Source organism: Cyanistes caeruleus, chromosome 6 (genome assembly GCF_971803275.1).
Source record: "Cyanistes caeruleus chromosome 6, bCyaCae1.hap1.1, whole genome shotgun sequence".
Taxonomy (NCBI): Eukaryota; Metazoa; Chordata; class Aves; order Passeriformes; family Paridae; genus Cyanistes; species Cyanistes caeruleus.
The window spans coordinates 50969231-50978154 of record NC_141706.1 but is presented as its reverse complement, the minus strand read 5'-3'; the positions used below and the strand labels follow the sequence as shown (position 1 = coordinate 50978154).

General features: G+C 36.6%; 1 long non-coding RNA gene across 3 annotated transcripts; it reads left to right on the top strand.

Moving 5' to 3' along the window:
- Nucleotides 1-3819: 3819 nt before the first annotated feature.
- Nucleotides 3820-8235, top strand: LOC111929615 (uncharacterized). 3 transcript variants are annotated; one of them, XR_002864776.2, is made up of 5 exons: nucleotides 3820-3964; nucleotides 4981-5140; nucleotides 5242-5483; nucleotides 5747-5791; nucleotides 6278-8235. It is a non-coding gene; the product is annotated as an uncharacterized LOC111929615 (long non-coding RNA). The 3 variants fall into 3 exon arrangements; XR_015288319.1 differs by lacking the exon at nucleotides 4981-5140 and having other exon boundaries at nucleotides 5747-5795; XR_002864777.2 differs by lacking the exon at nucleotides 4981-5140 and having other exon boundaries at nucleotides 6278-6863.
- The last annotated feature ends 689 nt before the right edge of the window (nucleotides 8236-8924 follow it).

The window sequence follows — 8924 nt, the reverse complement described above, 5'->3', positions numbered from 1 at the left end:
GTTGTCTGACACTGGAAGCCCACCTGGCCTCCTGCATGAAATAAAACTGTTCCTGTGTAGTCCATGTTAATTAAAGGAGGAAAACTGAAATCTGACGTTAAATTGATTTATGTGAAATGGTATGAGTGACATTCTCTGCTGAATAATACCAGTTGGCTGGAAAATGTATCGCCTCCCTTGTGAGGGAAGGGTTTGAAGAACATTCTTCTGCAAAGGTAGGTAATTTCTGCTTCAGCTGAGAGGAGCAATGTGGAGGAGGGGAAACAAGACACAAATGTGTATTGTTATAAATATGACATCACAGGAAATGAGTCTGGGATCAGGGGCTGATATGAAACCAGCACTAGAAATTAAAGAATAAGTGGGCTGTGAGATGCCATGTGATGCTATCTGTGAAGAGATAGAAGAGGGAATCAGTAGAAAAATAATCAAATTACAAAGCTGAAGTAACACTCTTTGCAGTTCTGCTCCAAGTGCCTGTAAAGAAGGAAAGACTTTAACAAGACAAGAAATAATATTTGAGGAGAATTTTGACAGAATCTTTCCTTGTGTGGAGAGAATAAATAGTAAAGGCTGGATAATAGAAACATTACTTAGAACATAAATGTAGGATTTTTAGTGTGTTAATGGTGGCTTTGAAAGGTTCTGGCATAAAATGAAAGATTGTGATGGGAATTATGGTCACCATCTACTTGTACAAGTTTTATAAGAAGGTGTTGATTCATCACACGCCACAATGACACCTTTTTTTTGTGTGTGTGTAATTGCAGTGGTCTTCCCACCTGCAGCCTCAGGGACATAAAACCACAAGAACATGCTTAGTCATCTAGACTATTTGGGCTGTTAAGTTTTGCTTGAACAAGTAAGTTTGTTGATTTATTTCTGGTTTCTCTTTTGCATATTAATAGTTACCAAAGGCAATTGCAAGATATTTGAAAAAAAAGATTCTCAAATACCACTGTGTCACGAGAGGATGGAAGCTGGGTCTGAAAGCATTGATTTTTTTTTGGTTCTAAAAATACACAAGCCCAACTGCCAGCTGCTGTATATCAGCTTAGGTCCCTGGAAGCAGGTTTACACCAAAGGAGAGTCTGGCTCTTCCCTGAATTTTGCTTAATTCCATCCTATTTTCATTCAAGTATGTGCTTCTGAGAGGATAAGCACTGTAGTTCTTAAGGGCTGCAATATTTTAAAATATAAAATAAATAAGTGGCTTTGGGATAAAAATTTTCTCTCTGTCAGTGGCATAATGTTTGGGCTTGAAATGTTATCATCAAAGAAAGTTTTATCTTGAAAAACTCTGCTCTCTGGCTCTGAATATCAAGCCAGGTAAGATTCTGAAAATATTGAATTATCTGGGGGGAAAAAAAAAAGAAAACTGAAAAGTAGTAAGGATTCAAACCTTCCCCTAAACATTGCTTTGAGCAAAGGCAGTGTAAGGTCTTCCATATCTGTAATTCGAATGGGCTAATCTGAGACATTCCTGCAGCTGAGACCTGGCTGTGTGCTCTGCCGGGTTCCATTTGTAATATTACAAATCTTTACAAGCAGAAATAATTTGGGATTTGCTGTGTTATCATTAGAATTCTCATCATGGGAACAGAAGTGACCACTGCAGATAATGCTGCAAAACTGTTTGTACTCTAACATTTCAAATTCACTTGCTCAGTAGTGGGAAAATTTACTCCTTCTAGGCTAAAGCTTTCAGGCTTTAGCACAGCTGGACAGTTATTTGTTTATTTTATTTTACCTGGAAATGAAGAAAGAAAGATGCATGATTTTGAAGAAGAGCAGAAGAATGTGTATTTGCTGCAGATTGTGATGGGTTGGTTCTGGCTGCATGCCAGCTGATAGACCAAAGCAAGTCTATCACTCCCCTCCTCAGCAGTGCCTGTACTCCACACCTGCAATCCTGTCCCCAGTTTTGGGCTCCTCACCTCCAGACAGATGCTGAGGTAGGGGGGCATGTCCTGAGCAGGGCAGCAAAGCTGGTGCATTGTCAGGAGCACAGGGCTTGTGAAGAGCAGCTGAGCTGTGGGAGCTCAGCCTGGAGAAAAGAAAACTCATGGGAGATCTCATTATTCCGTACCACTACCTGAAAGGAGGCCATGCTCTTCACCCAGGTAACAAGTGACAAGAGGCAGCAGCCTCAAGTTGCATCAGGGAAGGTTTAGGTTGGATATTGGGAAAGATTTCTTTGGTTTTCAAGCATTGGAGCAGGTGTCCCAGGGAAGTGGTGGAACCAAGATCCCTGGAAGTGTTCAAAAATCATGTGGGTGTGGCACTTGGGAACATGGTTAAATGGGGAACTCAGTGATCCTATTGTAACAGCTGGACCTGATGATCTTAGAGGTCTCTTCTAACCTTAACAATTCAAATGTCTCTATGATTTTGCTATGGTCAACTATTTAAACCATTTAGTTACACTGAAAGTCATACACTTGACCATTTAAATCACATCAGGAATTTACAATGAAAGTTCACACCGGATAAAACAAATCAAAAACTACAAACAAAACAAGACCTGCTTTGGACTATGGGAAGCACAGTTTTATTTCTAGTACTGCCAATGAAATGCCTTCTGTCAAAGGAAAAAAGGATAAAAGCAACCCAAATCTGTGTTAATCTGAGCTTTTGAGATAATTTTAACAATTTTATGTCTTTAATAAGGATGTGTTTTATTTCAGCAGCTTTGCTCACATAAAATAATGGTTCAAATTAAGTGTCCTAATTATGAATTAAATGGAAGAGGATTGTAATTTAAATTCTCATTGAATGCTACCAAGTTATTTAATAACCATAACCAGAGTAGTATACTGCATAGTTGCTGCATGTGTAAAACCCTGTGTGGTAACCCACCAAATGTTTTACTTACACCCAGGAAAGTGCAAACTCTCCCTCATGTTTTACAAGCGCTTACTTTAAGGACTTCAAGGATTTCAGTACTGAAAAAATGTCAAAGTTATCTTGATATATATCTTATGACAAATAAAATCAAAGTCTGTAGTCCTTATATCTCTGTAATACCTGAGCATTAATACCTGCATTAATGACATTATGTTGTTGTTTTTTTCCAGATTCTTATAACATTGCAATCACTTGGGTAGCTGAAAGCTTTAGAAGCAGGAGTTAGAGGCTAGTGGATTGATATTTTAGGCAGAGCTCTGGGGGTTCTATGTGCTTTTCCTGTGGTGCAAGCCCTGCACAAGGCAGCTGTGTGGTGGCTCCAGATGTGCCCAGCCCCTCAGCACAGCATGCTGCATTTGCATTTGGGGAACCAAAGGGTCCCTGGGAGCTGTGCTTCACTCGGTGCTTCAGGCTGGCAGGGGGCAGTCAGGCTAAGCTGTGCACTGGGGGATGGCTGCCTTCAGTAGTTTGAGTCAGTTTTCAATGCTGCTCCTTATCCATGTGATAAATGGATAAATGTGAAAAATTTGTTCTAATACCATATTTGTTTCATTACAATTTGTGTCATGCAGTTTTGGAATCTGAAGAGATTTTAATGGAGGAGGTTAAATTTTCTAAGAGATGGGAAGGAACAAATTTCCTTTGCATTTCTTTATTAGTGAGGTGGTAGATTGATTCCTGAAATGAGCTAGATGGCCTTAAAGACAGCTCACATTTATAGCCATAATATCTGACCCTAAAGGACCTTTGACAGGTGGAGTTTACACCTGTGCCAGACAGTTACAGCTGTGTAAAGGACAATAACAGCACACCTGGTCCTGCTCAGAGCCAGGTGGAATCTCTTGTGTTGGGGGCCCTTGTTGCCTAATTAGGAGAGCTCAAGGAGAAAACTGTAAGGATGGCCTACCTCCCAGGACCTAGATTTTCTGTGCATTGTCAGAGAGATGAAGGAAAATTAGGTCTCCAAGAAGGCCAGGCTTTGCCTCAGAATAATAAGTTCCAGGTTTTAGCTTTTTCCACTGCGTATGATTATCCTCTCTAAAGGAGATTTGAATTGGTAACTATATAATACAAATGATAGATATCAATTTATGCTGTGCTACTTTCTGGGAATGTAATTACAGGCTATGCTTCATTTGATCCATGTGTTAAAAAGAAAGGAACCATTGCAGACTGGTTTCTTTATTTTATTCTTTGTGCAGCTGTGACATTTGCATGAACAGTCCTGAACTGCTACTTCTTATATTTCTGCCAGACATTAAAGATGTTTTGAAACTTACCCAGAAGATGGCATGGATAATTCTTAAAACACATTTGTGAATGAATATTTCAGAGCAAAAGTTAATATTTTTCTTTCTTGTGTTTGCCTTTCAAAATGCCTTCATTTTTTTGCATATTGAAAGTAACTTATCAAGCGTTCAGTAGGATTAATTTGTTTAATGGTTTCTGTGAGAGATTGTATCTGATGGACTATAGGTGATATTTGTCTAGAATACAGGCAATGACCTTAATAGGATCACAAAATCAGGTGGTGAGGTACTCAGGAGACCTGTAGTCCATCCTGGTGCTCAAATCAGATTACTGACTTGGTTTAAACACCTTAATAGAAACAACTTGGATAGGTTTTAATATTATATTTTTTTAAACTTTTTAGAAATGTTGGATTTCTGCAAAAAGGGGAATATTCAACAAGATTTTATGGACATCTGTGACCTACCTTTTTAATGACCATTTGTGTGTCTGACATTTATCCAGTTCTGGGAATGAAGCATGTATTTTACTAATTTATCTCTGATGTATTGGAAAGAATTTGACAATTTGGCAGATTTCTGACGTCTGAAATAAAATAATTTCTTTGAAGTGGTCAGAGTTGAAGCAAACTTGGATAGACAGGGTATATGTGATGCTGATAAAAATTCTGGTGACAAACTTCATGTTATGTGTACGTTATTAAATTAGAAAAAATATTACAAAACTGAAATCTGGTCTGTTGAAAGTTTTAAAAAAAATTCAGAGCTTCAAAGCATCCTACAGAAATTTTTCAGTTCTGAAATATTTTTGCCCTCCATACAGCTGTGTGAAAAATCCCCTGTCTCAGATCAAAGATGTTATCACCTAACAGTGACCTGAAGCTCTCCTGCAGCATAGGAGTTAAAGAAAACAGGGAACAATTCAAACTGTTAACTATCCTGGGGTGCTGGACACAGCATCCTTAGGCAGTTAATGGAGAGAGGTGAGATGTCACATAAGTTCACTGAAATTAAGTGGGTTATCTATAAAAGATGATGTGAACTCAGTTCCAGTTTTCTTTCTTTCTTTGTTTTTTTCCCCCAGTGCAAGCCACTGTCTAGCAGTCCTGATGGTATGAAGCTGAAATCACTGTTGTGCTCTTGAAGTCAGCCCTGAGCAACATGACGGCGAAATTGCAAGTGAATTTCTGTGCCAGATGGGACCTAACTAAACATATAATTGAAACAGTGAGATCACCTGGATACACAAAGCTGTCAGCTATAAAAAAGGCATACTCCTAATAGCTACTGCTAGAAACAGACCAAACCAGTTTTACAGGCAGCATGGTGAGTGCTAAGGAGAGTTTTGTTCATTTATGGCCTGTGCAAATTCCAGTTGTGGCTGTAGGTTATTGCTTCCTCTGGAAAGATGATTCTGTGGGTTCCTGGCATAGCCTCTGGTTCTCCTTTTATCCAAACACCACCCAGCCATCATGACATAGCCTCCATTTCCTCTTGAGATTTGAAGAAGTTAAGCATAATCCACCCCTTATTAATAATCCAATCCAATCCTCTGTGGTATCATTTCCTATTCATTTCTTATTTTACAGGGCCTTAAAAGTTGATGTAAAGGAAATACATTTTGGAACACCTATGTAGGTATTATAATCTTTTTCTTTTTTTTTTTTTTTTTAAAAAAAAAGGTAGATAAATTGGGCCCATAAGGCTTATTGTGATTAAAAGCTTCACTGCTTATGGTGAAATTCTAGAGCTACACATATTGCTGCTATTAGCATATAAATGCTCTTATCTGCCAGAGTTGGACATAATCATGAAATATGCCATCATTCCAGGATGAGGTTGGGAGCTGCCTGGGGTCCCATAACATTATGAGAATGAAGTAGCAATACTATTGTCATGGTTGAAGAAGCACGTTCATTTCCACCCCCTCTTTTTTTGGAACTGGTAGTTTTACAGTAAAAATGGCTTACATGTTAGGTAAAAATTTCCGAGGTTTATTTTAATGTCAAAGGTGACTCTTTTTATTTTATTTCCCTAGGTTAGTGACTTTAATATTGATGTGCTTTGTTTTGGTTTTTTTTGAGTAGCATTAAAATCTGTTAAAATTTTAATTATTTTAGATACTGTGCATGTGCATTGAAGACAAAGAGCTTAATAATGGACAAATTTTCAGGGATTTAATCTAAATGTAAAACAAGCACCTCTGGAAAACATTAAGAAATTTATACCATATTTTATCTGGGTGGTGAGTTTTTCTCTGGAGCTTTTTAGGATCCTCTTTTTTTCTAATTTGTTCCTTATTTGTGTGGTTTTGACTACTGTTGCACAAGGATGTCTGGCAGAGACCATCTGCAGGGCTTTGCAGGAAGGCAGGATCTGAAATGGTCTTTCAGCCTGCCTCTTTCTTTGTCTCTAAATGTGTGGAACATAGCTGAGAACACCCTTTCTGTGGGCTGAGAGAAAGGTAAAATAGGAGAAGCATCTTCCCACTCACCTTTATTTTCCAGAATCTCTGTGTGGGTATGTTCTGCCTATAGTATTTCAGTATCAGGCTTTATACAGAGATGTAAACTGAAATAGTGTATATACAAAGTTAAGTAAAAAAAAAAGCTGTATGGACTAAACTAAACTGCTCCTGAACTCCAAGTTTCTTTCATTTTCTGATAGTTAGAATAAAAGCTTTTATTGTGTATACTTTTATTTTCACCTAAGGCTTATAATGCAATGACAGAGGATATTTTTGCAGGACATGTGTACTGTGTGAAATTTCAATAGAGATCTTAGAAGAGAGTCTGATTCTGAAAGGTTTCCACTCAGTTTGTAGATAAAACTGGCTATAAAACAGATAAGCATCCAACCTTTGAATTCTTATCTAAGAGGAGCCTTTTGAGGTTCTGTCCTCACCATTTTTCTAAGGGGTACAGACAGTATCAATTCCGTCCCTTGCCAGTCCCAGATCAGTCAATGTCAAGCCTGGATCTATTTTCATCAAGTTATGGAGAATCTCTTAATAGTGTGCATCCTGTTCATTATTTTTGACTTGCACTGTTGAGATTGAATCCATATGTTTATTAATTCCACAAGAAATCTGACTGAAATATAAGGTGAGTAATTTATGAGTTCTGGCTATATTATGGGAACATTTCTGTAAGAAAATACAGTATTCTAAAAAAAATTGCTCACTTATCTTCATAATCATAAATTATCTCACACCTAATTACAAACAGACAGAATGAATAATTGTCTTCATTGAGAACTGTTTGACACTGAGAATATACTGCTTATTTTATAAACTTCTTAATGCACAGCCCATAAATATGTCACAGCTAAGGAGTACTGCATCTTTAAGTATATTAAATGCAGTCTTGTGTAACCAAACATAATAGGATTTTTAAAAGAATTATAACTGAAGAATTTAGCAAATAACTTTTTAAACTTTCTACATGTGTGAAGCTTCTATAAATTGGCCAATTTGAATTACACATCCAAAAAGAAACTTTGACTGTGTTGAAACACATTGCTATTTTTCTTTTTTCATGTGTAGTTAGAAGCAATATGAGACTTCCAGTGATTTTTTTTAAATTCATTCATTTAAAAAGTACCTGTAAATGGGTTTTAGAGCAATAGCAAAGTCAAAGAAATGTGAGCCATTAGAATGCATATGCTTTATTTCAGTGAAGGTCATGCTGACACCTTTATAGCTGCTTCCGGTCTGAACCTGATATACATTGTATTAATTTGCAGTAGGCTTCATTTTTTATCAATCATTCTCATCTTTTATATTGAAAATCTTCTAATTCAAAACTTCATCTTGAGTTGATATGCATTCATTAATAATGCCCCTTGTTGAAGGGATGGAATTTATATAAAAGATATGGTGACATAAGCTGTGTAGGACATGTCAAACATACTAATCCAAACACCTGGAGAACTGTGGAGGGGGCAAGGGAATAGAAAGAGAGGAAATAAAGGAAATAAATGTTAAATTTACTGGGATAAAAAAAGGAATCCTGTACTTCAAGTGCTAAGAACTCAAACTAAATGATGTATTCAAATACATTCTGCTTTAAGCCCTCAACCATGGCTTGGTTTCTTGTCTGCTTTTTTATTTTTGGAAAACAACCAGTCTGCATTAAAGTTCCATTCTTCCAGTAATTAATTTTTGCTCATTTCTAATCTAAATTTGCCAAACTTCACTGTTTGGCTGCTCCCAGTTAAAAATCAGAATTTGGGTGCAAAATCCCTTCTTTTCTGTTTCATATGCATATAAAACACTGTGAAAAAATTTTCACAACTGGCATTAGATTCTTTTTTGTGGTTTCAAACCATACCTGAAACAGATCTGTGCAGCTGTAAAACACAATAAGTAGAGAAATGATGCATAAGCAAAACATATTTTTTACCCAGACTAATACAATTCCACACAAAATAGTGACCTAATATGTTAAAATAATCAATTTACATGCATACAGTTGTGCCTTTTCTAATTATGTAACCAGATTTAGACTACATTTCAGAGACAAACTGCAAATTTCAATTTAATCAAAAATGTGTTTGAAGATTTCAGTCACTTTTAATTAACAGTTGGGAGGAAGAAAATTCCTGAAAACATTGAAGCATTTAATATTTTTATACTTGAAGGGATAATTTACTTTGGAGATGCTAGCTTGTTTTGCTTTATTTTGTGCTTTTTTTTTTTTTTTATTTTTCTACAACAAAATTTCTTAATATCTCCCTTTGAAGTTGAAACAACATTTCATTTAAAAA